General features: G+C 44.2%; 1 protein-coding gene across 1 annotated transcript in view; it reads left to right on the top strand.

Moving 5' to 3' along the window:
- The window catches only part of LOC138503896 (mucin-2-like), a 577,632-nt gene that overhangs the window by 361,927 nt on the left and 199,624 nt on the right, over positions 1–16,081 (top strand). The gene's annotated exons all lie outside the window — the stretch shown is intronic.

The raw sequence follows: 16,081 nt of genomic DNA, 5'->3' as shown, positions 1-16,081 counted from the left end.
CACCACAGAAATTCACCAAAACCAATCGGACAAACTAAAAGGCCCTTTGTGACGAAGGGACACCAACAGAGGGGTATCAGTTGTATTGTGTGCCTTACCAGGAGGCAAAGCACTATCATCCATGAGCACAAATCAACCTTCTGCATTTTCAGAAAACATTCTGTGCTCTAAGACATTTGGAATGGCTGTTGCCTGCCTTTATTGTGTGGACATTCAGTGTTCCATAATCAAATTAATGTAACTTCATCCATCTCAGGGTCTATTGTTACTTCACAGGAAATAAGCAAGCAGAACATGGGGGCATCCCACATCCTGCTTTGCAATCTTCCTTTGGGTTGTCGTTGCTATGCTGGTTTGCCCTAGCTCAGCTGATTTACCGTGATGTCTTTTCTGTTAGCGTGACACAATTTAGTTTGATAGCTGGTATTTTCTGGTGGTCCTGTGTTATTCTCTTCCATCCCAGAGTTTTGGTGTCTCACCAGTACAGTGATCATTGGAGTGATCAGCACAGTAGGGGCATGTTATTATGCATTGTGGAGAGCAATTGAACATGCCTTGTGATGTCTGGTGCACCAGTGATTAGCCCTTCCACGAATGCAAGAGGGCTCAACACTGCTTCCTGAGAGGGAGCATACCTGATCAGGTTGTTCTCAAAACCAATGACAGTCGGCATGTATCAATCCAGGCCTTTCCCTAGACAGCACATTACTGCATGATGTGACGTTGTGTGTATTCTATGACAAGACTGGAGGCAAGCATTATGCTTCAACTTCTATTTATTACTACTCCTCAGCAGTTTCAACAAAACATAAGAAAACTGTCCAAAATTAACTTTGAAACTACAAATCCCAAAGTCTCTGTAGTCCATCCTCACACAGCTCAGCTATGACACACATCCTGTCTCTGGGCTACATCTCTTCTTTTACTGTTCTTCACCAAGTTGAGTGCCATTATATCACCTCTTTGTGTTTTACAGTGTTTTAATGGAACATAGATTATTAGGAGGGGGATACGAGTGATAACGTTATGTAGGGAACATAACTGCATAGAATGACATCTTTATATGTAATTACCTTAGCGATTTAGATAGCATATACTTCACGCGTAGGCACGCTGAGGCCCATATTCTCATCAAGGTGTTAAGTACCGAAAAGGACATTAAAAGGGTTAACAACCTTTTCGGTACTTAAGACCTATTCTGAAGGTGGCACATTCTTCCAAAGTCGGAAGGAATGTGCCACTTTCGGAATACATGTGGCGGTTGCTTGGATGGGTTGGAAACCAACCTAGCAAACGCCACGTTCATAAACAGGCTTTTTGGAAGGCTATTCTTGTTGCACTCCACCAATTTAATATGTGCGCTAAACTAAGGCACATATATGGTACCCTTTTGGTAGCGTTAAACTGGAGGAGTGCCACAAGAAGCCTTGTTTGGTGTAAATGAAAAGGTTCATATACACCCCTGTGTTGTATATGAACACTTTCATGAACACCAAAGCAAGCAGCTTCATCGTTGCTGCAACGTTGAAGCTGCTTGCTTTGGGATACATGAAAGTGTTCATATACAACACACAGGTGTATGTGAACACTTTCATTTACACCAAACCGAGCAGCTTCAATGTTGCATCCTGCAACGTTGAAGCTGCTCGCACTTTCATTTACACCAAACCGAGCAGCATCCTGCAACGTTGAAGCAGCTCGCTTTAAATGGAAGTGTTTATATAAACCGCACAGGTGTATATGAACACTTTCATTTACACCAAACTGAGCAGCTTCAACGTTGCATCCTGCAACGTTGAAGCTGTTCACCTTAAATGAAAGTGTTCATATACAACACACGGGTGTATAGGAACGTGTTCATACACACCTGTGTTCTCAGGAGCATTTTTGTAAAATAACGAATATGTCGTTATTTTACAAAAATGCTGCAGAGATTTTATTGCGCCCGTTACAACTAAAAACAGGTGCAATCCAAACAGTGCACTGTTGTGCTCTACGAGGACACCCAGGCCCACTTAAGAATACTAGTGGAGCCTGGGCGTCCTCTTTTGGCGCAGTGCATTGTGCTGTTTAGCACCTTCACTGCGCCAAGTTCAGAATATGGGCCTGAGCGTATTGATTGATTTTGAGATGGTACGACACTGCGCGGACTCAGCGGTCTGTTCGGCTGTGTTTTCAGGTAGGTAAAGCACAATAGCACCGGGAGGCGAGTGGCCCCGTTCCGTATACTGTGCACGCTGGGGGCTTAGCTCAACCTCGCGGAGCCAAACCGAAGGCTTCGCTCTCCATCCCACACTTTCGAGGGAAGAGGGAGAGCATTAGGAGTGCTCCAGTCCACACCCTCTGGTAGGCAGAGCCAGATCGCGGCTCGCAAGTCGCATTTACAAAGTAACTGCAAGAGAATACGGACGCCGGGCCCGGCGGTGATTGAGACCTCATATAGCCCGCATTCAGGCTAATATTACCAAAGCGCATGCCAGTCAGTGACGTGACAGACCAGTGGTAGATCAGCTGGGAAGCTGACCAACATTCCGCGATAAGGAGACAGATTATCTCCCTACACATAGGCGTTTTGACCTGTGGAAGGACAGATAGCCACCAGAAAGTGGCAAATTGAGCACAATTAGCCTATTGGAGGGGAAAACAACATTATCACAGTCTGGTGCAAGCCACAAAAAGTTTTAAAAAAATTATAATAATAATAAATAAAAAGAAGATCACATCACACCAAGTGAAGTCGGCGTGCAGGTTCACCTGCTTCAGGTATTTTGGCACACAGCACTCTGTTTAAGATGTCAGAATTTAAGTGGAGCAAGGAGGAGCAGCCTCTGGACCTCTCTGCCAGCTTCAAGGAGGTGCTTGGAAATTCGCTGGTCGATGCATTGACTCAGTGGGTGAGACCCCTGCAGGAGAGGCTGGAGTCTTTAAAAGCAATGATTACCCAGCCTAAAGAGAGCACCAAGGAGACTGAACGCATGCCCACAGGACCCTGAGAACCAGGGCCAAAGGGGAGTAACCAGGCCCAGAAGAGAAAATCCTCTTGCAACCCGCAGGGCCCATCTGATGGGGTAAGAGAAAAGACCCCGGAGGTAGCCAACACATTCGCTAAGCTTAAGGAAGCTTACCTGCAACGTCAGGCAATGCCAAACCTTGCGATCCCCACTCCTGGGGAGGATAATTCAGGAGAGGATGACCCAGGCTCGGAAGAGGAGCCAGGGAAAAAAAGAGAGACCTTTCTTCGCAGGATGGCGAGGAGGTAGCAGAGGAGGAATGGGCAAAACCCAGCGCGGGGAAGAGAGCCTGTAAAGAGAAACATCTCGAAGAAGAGCAAGATGACATGTTTGACCCGTACACCATCCGGAACTCGAGATCCTCAGACTGGCAGCCATCTCCCAGGGTTGCACAGTATATGACAATGAGATTGTGGAAGGCCCTCGACAAAGAAGTAAGGCAACGCCTGAGCGCAGAATGCCCACGCCCAGACCTCCTGGGGAAAGTAGCAGAGACCCCTGAGCTAGATCCTAAAATGTTGACATTTGTGTCCAAGACCATTAAAGTTCCTTGCAAGGGAATTGACAGGTCGTGGAGGAGCTGTCAAGAGAAAGTGCTGGATTTGACAGGACCTCTCGCGAAGATAATGGACCTGGCAGAGAGGGCTAAAGATACAGGGGAAGAAATGGACCGCGATGCACTAGCAGGCTGGGCACAAAGAGCAGTCTGCCTTCTAGGCAACGCTAATTGCGCCATCGCCTCAGAGAGAAGGAGAGGATTGCTGCTCAAGATTGACCCAAAACTGACCAACCTCGCATCATAGGAAGCAGCACAAGGCCTCCTCTTTGGAGAGACTTTGGAAAGGAAATGGGTGGGCCGTCAGCACTTACACTTCCCTGGAAAAAGCACAGGCCTCCATTATTATACGGAAGATAGTTCGAATAGAGTTTTTGCCGTGACCGGCCATTTCAGGGGTCGTGCAGCTGGTCGGAATCAGGGAGGAAGAAGACCCCCCAATCCCAGAGCCCAATACTGGGAAAATAAACAGCAAGATACTTTCTTCCCAGCCAGGAGACGCTTACCTAGAGGATGCAGAGGAAGAGGAACCAGCCGTGGTCAAGGTCTCACACCAGGTGAGAATGATAGATTATCCTCAAGTAGGGGGAGGACACATATGTTTTGGGAAAATTGGCGTGCACTTTCCAGCAATGCTTGAATATTGCAAACCGTCAACGGTCTGTGACTGGAGTTCGTAGAACCGCCAGTGCAGTTAGGCTGGCCACACCAGCAGCGATAAGCACGTGCAGAGCAAGAATGCCTAGATTGCGAACTATCCCAGCTAGCGCAGAAAGATGCCTTAGAGAAGTGCACAGCGCACCCCAGATTTGTGAGCAATATGTTGCTAGTGCACAGAAAAGAGACGGTCCGGCCAGTTATAAATCTAAAAGAATTAAACAGATGGGTTGTGTACCGCCATTTCCAGATGGAGGGTATCCATCAGCTCAGAGACTCCCTGAGAGAGGGAGACTGGCTAGTGCAGGAGGATGTCAAGACGTTCCTAGCTTTTCGCTGGAACTGACAGCTCTGGCAATTCAAGACGATGCCCTTCGGGCATGCGTCAGCGCCCTGGTCTTTCATCAAATTGATGAAGCCATTAGCGGCAGCGATTTGAGGGAAAGGTATCAGATTGATCATATACCTAGACAATCTATTACTCCTAGCAGAGGACCGAGACACACTAGTTTACCAGACGAGTTCGGTGCAAGACCTACTGCTATCCTTGGGGTTTCTAGTGAACATGGAGAAGTCAGAAACCACGCCAGCACAGAGGCTAGATTTCCTCGGATTTGTCCTAGACACCTGGAAGGCTACACTGGAACTGCCAGCCCAAAATATAAGAGATATCAAAAGGGAGATCAGAGTCTGCTTAAGGAAGCAATGGATCTCTCTCAGAGTTCTAGCAAGGATTGTGGGGCTATTAGCAGCCTATATCCAGGCGATATTTCCAGGTCCTTTGCACTATCGAGCACTACAGAGGCTGAAAATAAAACACTTGCAGCAAGGTATGAAATATCAGCAAGTGCCATTGGATCAAAAGTCCATCACAGAGCTGGAATGGTGGTTAAAGAATATGGATGCGTGGAATGGGCATGCCATCTTCGAAGACCGGCCAGACCTGATAATAGAATCAGACGCCAGCCGCATAGGCTGGGGAGCACAATGCGTAAATCTGGTAACAGGTGGGAAGTGGAGAAAAGAGGAGCTTCGCCTGCAAATAAACTGCCTAGAACTTCTTGCAGGATCATTTGCGATCAAAGCATTCACGAGAGGGAAGGTGAAGTCATGCATCCTGCTGAAGATGGACAATATCTCGGCACTCCGCTACATAAATCACCTAGGAGGAACGAAGTCCAAGTTGCTAGCGGAACTAGCAACAGATTTTTGGCATTTCTGCCTCCAGTCAGGAACGTCAGTGACAGAAGACTTCCTGCCCGGGGCGCTGAATGTAGTAGCCGATTGAAACTCGCGGTACCTGACAGACTCCAGTGACTGGAGACTGGATTCGGCAGTATTTCAGATTCTGGCCTAGTGCAAATGGACCTCTTTGCGTCCTGGCTCAATGCCCAGAAGGATGATTACTTCAGCTGGAGGTTAGACCCGGAGGCTCAAGGGACAGATGCATTCCTGCAGGAATGGTCGGGCAGTCCGCACTATGCATTTCCCCCCTTCCTGAGGCTGAGCAGAGTTCTAGCGAAGTGTCGGAGGGAGAGGGCAGAGTTAATCTTAGTAGCACCACTGTGGAAGTCACAAGTGTGGTTCCCGATGCTAATGGAGCTAGCAGCGGATCTGCTGAGGGTGCTCCCCGAAGGAGACCGACTGCTCACGGACCCAGCTGGGTCGTGTCATCCCCTGAGAGTGAGAGGGACGCTCCCGCTCGTCGCTAGCAGGATATCAGGAGACGTTGGGTGCTGCCAGACATTTCGGTCCAGGCTGCAGAGTTTATCGCAGAATCCTGGGCTCCATCCACTAGGAGGAGCTACGACGTGGCGTGGTCCAAATGGACAAATTGGTGTAAAGGGAGAGGTCTGCATCCCGTTTCAGCCCCTGTAGTGGCTACATTGAATTTCTTAGCACAATTGTTGCAAGACGGGAGAGCATTCCGTACCATAGGTGTGTACAAATCTTCGATTTCGGCAGGGCGCCTGCCGTTTGTGGGAGTTCCAGCGGGAGAACATCCAGCGGTAGTGAGGCTCATCAGAGGAGCAAGGTATAAGGTGCCTCCAGAGCCTAGGTATAATACAGTAAGGGATGTAACGGTAGTACTGCGTTTATTAGAGAGCTCGCCTACAGATAGATATCTGTCCCTGAAGCAGTTGTCGGTAAAGCTAGCAATGCTATTATGCCTAATATCATGCAAGCGCATGTCAGATGTCAAGGCGCTGGAAATTAATAGGAGATCTTTTGGCTCGGAAGGGGTGACCTTCTCGATAGTGAAGAGGACTAAGACAGGGATACTACGGTTCATTATCCTTATTTTCCAAGCAATACTAAATGGTGTGTAGCGAGATGCATTAAAGAATATAAAAGTAGGACAGCAGATTGCAGGGCAGCTGGTCCCACCCAATTATTAATAGTGCGTAGAAAACCTTTCCACGCAGTTACAACTGCCACCATTGCGAAGTGGGTTAAAGAGGTAATGCAAGCAGAAGGTATTGATTTGGGGATGTATGCAGAATATTCTGTAAGAGGTGCAATGGCTTCCAGAGCCTTTACAACAGGGGTTTCATTGTGAGAAAATATGTTAGCAGCTGAATGGGCCAGTGATCTTACATTTAAGGAGTTTTACTTCAAACCATCTGAGAGTTTAGCTGTTACAGTGTTGGGGAAGCTTTGAATAAGCATATTGATCACCCCCAGTCTTGTCATAGAATAAAGATTACCCCTGCTAGCTGCGCAGGGAGTATTAATTCTATTAAATTCCCACCCAATCATGTATTGTGTGATAATGTGAAATGTATAGATTACAACAATACATGGACGCCACCTTGAATTTCTTCATTGTATATTCCCTTGGGGAAGAGCAGATGAGTAACTGAGAGCAGAGGCTATGGCCGCTGAGGCTTGAGTGAAGGAACAGAAAGCCAAGGGAGCTGCAGCGATTCAGTTGATGAGTTTGAGAGTCTTCGCACTGTTGGACGGACATGGTTATAAAGTTCAAGATACAATTCAGAGCATGTATAAGAGAGGAGGAGCGAGAGACAGGATGTGTGTCATAGCTGGGCTGTGTGAGGATGGACTACAGAGACTTTGGGATTTGTAGTTTCAGAAAGGAAAAGTTAATTTTGGACACTGTTCGGAGTTTTCTTATGTTTTGTTGTAACTGCTGAGGAGTTGTAATACATAGAAGTTGAAGCATAATGCTCGCCTCCTAGTCTTTAATAGAGTTAATACTCCCTGCGCAGCTAGCAGGGGTAATCCTAATTGTGCTGGTTCCACATTTTGTTATCTAAGTAGTGACTGGTTATGTGTGGAGACAAGTATATCCATTGTAGGTGCTGCCAGGCTACAGGAAAGCTGCATTCAGAGATGCACTGGAACCTTTTTGCCAAGAGATTCCTTTGGATGACCCTTTCATTTTTTTTCTCACAGAGATGAAGTTGCAATTCAATGAATCAGGCTAAAATGACTTTATGGCCAGGGTTCTGCAACCTATGGCCCTCCAGATGTTTTGGACCACAGCTCCCATGAACCCTCACAATTGACCCTGCTGGTTAGGGCGAATGGGAGTAGTCCAAAACATCTGGAGATCCAAAGGTTGCAGACCCTTGACTTAACCAAGTCTAGACATTAGTAGAGTACATACTTTAACTCGAGAGTATATGTGCAATGGGGTCAACACTCACGCCGCTTCTTAGCTAAGCTGATCTGTCTTCTGGATTTCAAGCAACCACTGCATCCAACTCCATTGCATAGTGTGCTACACCCAAGAATGCTATTCCCTAAGCGGCCTCACTCCCCTATGGGATGCATACACCTTCAATCAGGGAAAAGGGGAATATTCTTGCTTTTTATGTTCCTGTTGTGGATATCTGCAGACTGAATGTGCCACTCAGCATTCTTCTTTTAACATTAAATGCATGATGGGTGTCCATGTGGGGAAATCCATGATAACAGATATACTTGGTTAAAAAGGGTTTCTTTCAGTAGCTGTTAACCACCTTCAATGGTGCTTCATAGTCGCCCTATAGTGTGGAGGAAAGGGCTATGCACCCAGGACTAAGGATAAATGACTCAATGCAGTATCCCTTGTAATACAAGTCTAAAAGCTACATTCCACCACAGAGCACTCCTTCCATCCTTGGTAATGGAAAACCCTGAATTCAATCATTCATTCAATCATTCTAGTCATTTGTATAGCATCTTTAACCATGGGAGTGGTCCCAATGCGCTGTTGGTTGAAATCCCTCGGTGGTACCAAAGTTAAAATATGTGAACATTGGAATCACTATTATTTGTGTGTGCATTGGGCCATTAAAGTAACAAGAGTGCAGCCAAGTCTCTGGTAGACCCCTATGTCTAAATGACATGTAGAGGGGTGGAAAGGGGTAAAACTAGAGAACTAAACAGGAGAGTTGTGTAAGAGGATAGATAGCTATGTGTGTAAGGTAGCTGCATTCTTATGAAAAGGGTTTTGTACAAGTGTTTGAGCTGCGTCTGGAGCTGGTGTGTGGGGGAGTGCGGCCGTGCCTTCAACTAAATCCTTAAGGTGCAGGGTGCAGATGGAATACAATTGTTAGAAATATATCAAACATTGCCCCCCCCATTGGATTCCATCTTGGTGCAAGTCAATACTCAATCTCAAAATCCATCTAAGTGCAATACAAATCCCACCCTCAATGTTCTTATGAGTGTGGTACATTTCCTAACCCCAAGCCCTTCCAAGTGCAGTAAATTTCTCCCTGTAAGATGTACAGGTGCAGATACAATGCCTTACCTCTTTTTTTATTATTATTATTTTTTATTTCATTTAGTTTTTACAAACTTTTTGAAAATTTAAAAAACCAAGAAAAAAACTTTCACAAAAAATCATCACTTTCTTTCTACATCTCAAAACAATTAGTAAGTTTCGTCTAGTTCGTTTTTGTTTGAGACATTATCATTTCTGTTCTATATATATGCTTGATAGATGTATTTGGTGACTTTTTTAGCATCCTCAGCCCTCAGTTCCATCTGACAGGCAAACCTCATCTTCAGAGTATGCTGATGCCCCATCTAGTCGAATTTGTATTTGTTCAAGGAATCTCATCACTGCAATCAACAGGGATTTGTTTTACCCAATATGGAGATGTTTCCACCATTCCTCAGGATTATACGACTGGAATTGAATCTTCTCCTTCCCTAAACATGTTTCACGCTGATCTTTTAGTTCGGCGCAAAACAAGACCAGATGTTTTAAATGTTCTTCTTTTTTCGTACACATCCGGCATTTGGAATTTTTTGCTGAGATCATCCTTCAATGTTTTAAGATTTCTTTTGTTTCGTACATGTTCAGGCGACATTTTAAGTACAGTCTTCTTAACCGTTTACAAGGTGATAGCATTAGTTAATTCGGAAGTGTGTTACGTCTTTTGGCTTCTGGCGGAGTGTTTTGCATGCATTTTTGAGTTGATCTTTTCTCATTGATTTCCATCCAATCCAAATCTAATAGTTTTCTTTTCACCAAGTCTGGATTGTGCCATAGAGTTTGTTCATCTGAACCCAATTGTACTAGGATATCTTTGCACTGCCTCTTCCAGTCACTCAGCGCTGATTGGCTTTTGACAATTTTTTCTGCCAAGATTTTAACGGAGGGCAAGTTTGCTTCTTCAAACGTCTTCCTGAACAAAGCTAATTTATTCCAGGTGATTCTTGCGTTGAGAGTGGAGATCCCCACTTCATACAAAGCACATGCTGTTGGTATACTTTGTGGGATCTGCAAAATCCTCTTCCAGAATAAACCTTCACATCGTGCCCATATTTTGTGGTCACACCCAAACATATTCTCTGCACCATATGTGAGAATTGGAGTTACTTTGCTTTGGTAAAAATTTCTTACAGGTTCGCAAGAAAATTTCCCGTATCTTTTCTGTATAATGGTGCCTTGCACTGTTAATAATTTGCAACTATTTAGGAGTTTTTTTGTCATTGGATCGTCATTTATACTAGAATTGATGGTTGTTCCTAAATATCTTGTATGTGGCACCTTGTTTATCTTTTTTGACCCGATGGACCAAGTTGATTTTAGATTATTGGTCTTCTTTCCTCTTTGGTGTTCCAGTACTAAAATTTCCGATTTCGCCACATTGATCTCTAGACCCAGATCTTCAATTAAGGTTCTTAAAGCTGTCAATTTCCTTTGGAGACCAATGGGCGTACAGTGTAAGACTACATGTCATCTGCATACAAGATGTGATTTTTTTGAACTCCATTTATAGATGGTGGAAATGACACCACGGATGCCAATGCCGTTCCTACTTCTGATATATAGAAGTTAAATAGAGTAGCTCCTAATGGGCATCCTTGTTTCACTCCTCTCTCCGGTGGTATAGGATTTGTTAGGTTTCCTTCACAATCTATCCGGACTTGTATGTAGGTTTCAGAGTATAGATCTTTAATGGCTTGGATGAGACTCATGTTGCACCCTCTTTCCTTGAGTTTTTTCCACAAGGTTTCTCTATCCACTCCGTCGAACGCGTTCGCCATATCGATAAATGCCAAGTATATTTTTTGGCCCGCTGTAATGCCGTCACTTTTTTTAGCAGATTCAGTATGAGCAAATTTACACTACACCCTACTTCTTTGACGAACTCCGACTGGCGTTCGTCATAGATTTTTTGTTGACGAATCCACGCAGTCAGTTGGGCCAGTAGCAACGATGCAAACACTTTCCCTACTACATCGAGTAGTGCTATTGGACGATAGTTCGCAGGATCAGATCGAATGCCCTTCTTAAAGATTGGTACAATGATCCCAGATTTCCATGTCGCAGGAATTCTTCCTTCTCTTATTATCGAACTAAACAGGATGTAACAGAAATTTGACCATTCTTCGATATTTTCTTTCAGATCAGCGTTAGAAAGGCCGTACGGCCCTGCAGCACGGGAGGCGTTACTTTTTTGAATAGTTGCTCGGATGTCGTCTCTCTATTTTCATTTCCCACAGCTGTCTTGGTCCCACCTTTGTTGGACTAGTGGTTTTCCTTTTTTTGAACAGGTTTGTGTAGTGCCTTTCCCACTCCTTTTCTTGAACCATGCTTGACAATAGTGCCTTATCGGAGTTCTGTGTGTCATTTATAATGGCCCAAAATCCTCTAGAGTTCTTTTGATTTAAGGCCTTCAGCATTGACTCTGCATCCCTTTGTTACATTATTGCTCTGTGTTGTTTGCACCAGTTCTTGTATTGGTTTTTCACAGTTTTTAATTGAATTTCCACATCCACAGACTTTAAGGCGAGAATTTTCCTTATTGATTTCCTTAGTTCTCTCTTTCTCCTTGCCACCTCCGATTCATATTGATGCTTTTGAAACTAAGGCCTAGTCAGAGAGGACCTCTTTTTGATTTTGTAGATCTCAAGAAAGTGCTGGTATTCTGTTAACATAGGCAGACTCTATTCTTGGGTTTGTTGCAGCAGTTCTGTTACTGTCACAATGTCGCTCTTTTTCATGCGCAATCTATTCCAGCCATCTATTCCAGCCTAGAGCCACAGAGATTTCTTGTCTGCAGAGACTACACTCAGCCGAAATGGTCTTATTCCATTCGGCTGACACAATGTTGTGGTCACTTTGATTGGTCATGAGCACTTGAAATGAGTCTATTTCGTGCAATAGGCTGTCTGAAACAAAGATGTAATCTAATATCGATTTTTGACAGCCTTGTTCCCATGTTGGTTTAGCTGGCGTGTCACCTCTCGTTACTCCATTCAACATTACTAGATTTCTCATGGACCTCTTATGTATCCGAATATCATACCTTTGCCCATCTCCAAAACCATCCGAGTGCAGTTACTTGTTCTCCTTCACATCACTCCAGTTGCTCATCATAAAGGTACGTTTAAGTGTGATACATTGCCCACCCTCAAAATCATATAAGTGTATTACCTGGCCTACTCTAAGAGTTCTATCAAGTGCCACCTGATGGATGTCCTCTTGGCTCCTCTCACCTTCAATAAACAGAGGCGGCATTGTCGGAAAGGGGGGCAGTGGTTCAGGAGGCGGCGGTGAGAAGCAGGGACCCAGCTCAGAGGATACCTTAAGGAGTGCAATCAAGGGACTGCGCTCTGAGGATACCTTAAGAGACGTAATCAAGGCAGCTGAATGGCGATAGGGTAGATGTGGGGGCCGGGATTAGGAGGGGTTGCTTAACATTGATCAGTGCATGTGAGAGAGGAAGTAGGTATGTGGCTTCAGGTTGCAGGAGGGAAATGTCAGGTTTTGAGCACCTTCCTGAAGGCTAGGTGGTCCTCTATGAGACGTAGGGGAAGGCCGTTCCAGATGTTGGGTACTAGGGCGGAGGAGGAGCCACCTAATCTAGAGAGCTTGTAAGAAGGGACGACCAGGAGGTGGACTGAGGTGGTAGCATGAGAGTTTGTATTGGAGGAATTCAGGACCTTTCTTGTAATGGCTTACTGGGTATTGCACATGACTTTGACAGTTATTTGCCTTTCAGCTGATGGGGAGCCAGTTGAGTACCCTAAGTGCAGGGGAGATGTGTTCTCTGGGGAGAGTGCGAGTAGAAGCCTTGGCTAAGAGTTTTGGATACATTGGAGCTTTCTGAGTTGGAAGACATGAGTGCCTACATAGAGGGCTTTGGAGCAGTCTAGTCGAGAGAGGATGATTGCAGATTCTCCATGGGGGTATGAAGGGTAGGGAAAATTCTGCTTGATAATGCACAGGTGGAAGTTGCGTGATCTGGAGATAGCATTGACCTGTTTTGGTGACTTTTTAACAGTACACACAACATCTTACAAAAAGTGGGGATACTTTTGTATCACTCTAGTATTTTACACTTGAGTTTTTTGTTTACTTTTATATGTGCCTAAAGACAAGCCAGTAGCAGCAGATACATTTTAACTATTTTTGCATTATTTTTAGTGTTCACATTCGCGTTTACCACATCTGGCCACTAAACATGGCTTGTGCCATAAAATAGCCGTGCCAGGAGATCTTGCATTTGTCCTTTAGCCATATTGTTGTTTGGCCTTCTTCCTGCCTTCTCAGGTCAGGAAATTCCATATATGGTAAGGCATTCACCCAGGAAGGCTGCTGCTTTCACGGGCAACTGCATGCCATTTTTGTATGGCCCCAGGAAGTGGGTGGGACTGTCTGGTCGCATTCCTCATCAACAGCACCTGAAATTCAAGGTGTGGGGCATGAGTGAAACTCACAGTGGTCGCTGATTGGACCACTGCTGGCTGTTTGCATTATGCTGATCCTTATCATTGGTGGGCTTGGACTTGCTTCCATCCAGGATTTGGGACAAGAACAGAACTCCTGCAGCCATTTCTGGAGATCAAGTTGGAGCCATGTATCCTGCCCAGAAGATCAGCCAACAGAAGAGCTGTGGACGACTCTTGAAGAGGCTTTTTATCCCTTCCTGCATTTGGCCTTGTGAAGCCCTGCTGGACTATCTGATTTGTGAAGGCCATTTGCAGTGATTCAACCCTTGGTGGGACCAAACAGTCTAACTGCCTTCTCAAGGATCCAGCCGTCCAGAGACTTTGGAAGTGTCCCTCGACGACGCTAGAATAACCTGCACCCTTTATTAGTTCCAGGACTAAATCACTAAACATTGGAGATAAATATATTGAGTTAGAGTTGATTTTTATTTAGTGTTTCAGGTGCAGAGGTGAAAATAACAGCCCTGGCATATGGGTTGTATTAGGGGAAACTAACAGATAAGATCTCTAATTTGGGAACTTGCGTCCCCTGCACACTGTCTGTGGCTCAGTAACTAAGTCCAACTTTCTGGATAAAGCTGACCCCACCTGTGGGCAGCTTATATACTCTTTCTTCACAATATACTCTTTCTTGAATCATTCAAACAAATACTTTTTGTCATTTCTTTTTCAATTGTTTAGAGACAACATGGTAAGTAGCAAATTAATTTCTTCAATTAAGGATTTTTATTGTCCAAAGCATTTCGAGATTGTAATTCTCTTCTTCAAGGGTTGTTTTTAACAATATCTACAAAAATAATTAAAAATTGCAAAAATTACAAAATTATCACATTTTCATCAGTTACACTTCGTTTTATCGTTGGTCATACAAATCCATTATATACTCAGAATCAGCTTGTGTGCTTTTTAGACATCATGCAATTAAACACCTGGGAAAGGATTATTTCTGGATTTTCAGCCTTTCCATACTTGTGGTTTAGTAAACCTCAAAAATATATGCAAATGTGTTGCCTTCACCTCAAGCTTATACATACTGTTACATATGTAAATTGGTGCATCTTACTATATTGCCAAACCCTATGTAGAATGTAGTCATGACAAGATTCTCTGTTCATCCATACTTCAAAAGTGAGGGAATTCTTAAAAAAGCCTAATCAATTGGTTTCCTTGATTATAATTATAAAAGGTGCGAACTTGTATTAGTAGCTGTGGCGCTAGTATCTCGTCTGTATGGGTTTCCCCACTGGGTTCCACAGATTCTCCCTCTATCCTAAGGTCTTTCAATCTGTATAGGTAGAAGTACATTTAGGGGATTAGATTTTGATAAGCACCTGATAGTTCCAGCTTTCCAGTGATCTAAACATTGTGGTACCACGCTCACCCTGTTTTTCTTCTTATAATGTTCTCAGCGTTTTGCAATGTTGCCGGTGCTTTAAGGATGGAATTTTTCACAGAGGGTCTGTTTTTGGCAAAGAAGAGGAGAACATATGTTTGTTTGGAGAGTCTCTTTTCTACAGATCTACATATGATCTAAACTATTCACTTGTCTTAAATAAAATTTACCTGAGTTTTCGAAAAGGTGTCCCACGCTGGAAACACGGGTTGTGGAGAGACCGGGTCATCCCAAATGGCCGCCATTTATCATGGTGTCATCACGTGTTGTGTCGATGATGTCACGTATGTCAACAAGGTAACTTCATCTTTTTAGAGGTTCCAGGATCTTGTCAATATTAATGGCATCTAATATGGTTATGGTTATATCCCCTTAAACATGCTTATTAGAGATGAGCAAAAATATTCCAAAGTGAAAATCCCCAAAAATATATTTTTTTAAATGTTCAAAATATTCATTGTGATTTCCTTGATTGTCCCACGCTCACTCTTGTGTTTACTGTTTATTGTCTAGGATATAAAGACAGGGAACAGGGTGGATTCATAAGGATTCGAAGGTTTTACCTTATAAGCAGTTCTGGCATGTAAAAAAGGGAGGGTAACATCCATTCCACTGTACTTACATACAAGCTTTCTGTCCAATCCTTCCAATATGGTGAACTTTTGAGTGGGAAATACGATCTAGCATCTTTTTTACCAACAAGGTTATTGTAAAAATCGTCCCAGAACAGGCTGCCTAGGCTCTATTTGATTAAACTGACCAGCTCTCCAGCGGACTGCATCGCCAGAAGCGTTGCCGTTCTGTGTTTTCGTCTGCAACTTTGGTGACCGCCAGCTTGTGGCACAAGTTACCTTCCTGGAAGGGCTCATGTCCTGGAAGGTTGTCTTCAGTCATGACTGGAGAGACACCTGCATCATCGCTGTGCGATGACCGCCGGTGGAAATCGCTTCCCTGTGTCCTGAGAGTCCTGCATTTTTTTTATCCTGCTTGCCTTCTTCACCAGGGGCTTCACCGTGAACAAGCAGCAGAGCAGAGAAATCCTCCGACCCGCAAGCCAGCACTGAAACAAACTGTGGGAAAACTGACAGCCAGTGACTCCCAGTTCACCGACTCACAAAGCATTCAGCAGCCCCTGTTTCCCCTATAATAAACTTTGCAATAAACTTTTCTTTGTTCCATTTGTTATTTTATCGTTTGATGTAACAACTGTCCATTAAGGTAGTAAAATAATTGTTCTGACCTTTAACATTGTTGAAGCATCTT

This window comes from Ambystoma mexicanum, chromosome 11, assembly GCF_040938575.1.
Source record: "Ambystoma mexicanum isolate Mex_15411 chromosome 11, UKY_AmexF1_1, whole genome shotgun sequence".
NCBI lineage: Eukaryota > Metazoa > Chordata > Amphibia > Caudata > Ambystomatidae > Ambystoma > Ambystoma mexicanum.
The sequence above is the reverse complement of the archived record's forward strand: the minus strand, read 5'-3'. Positions and strand labels throughout refer to the sequence as shown.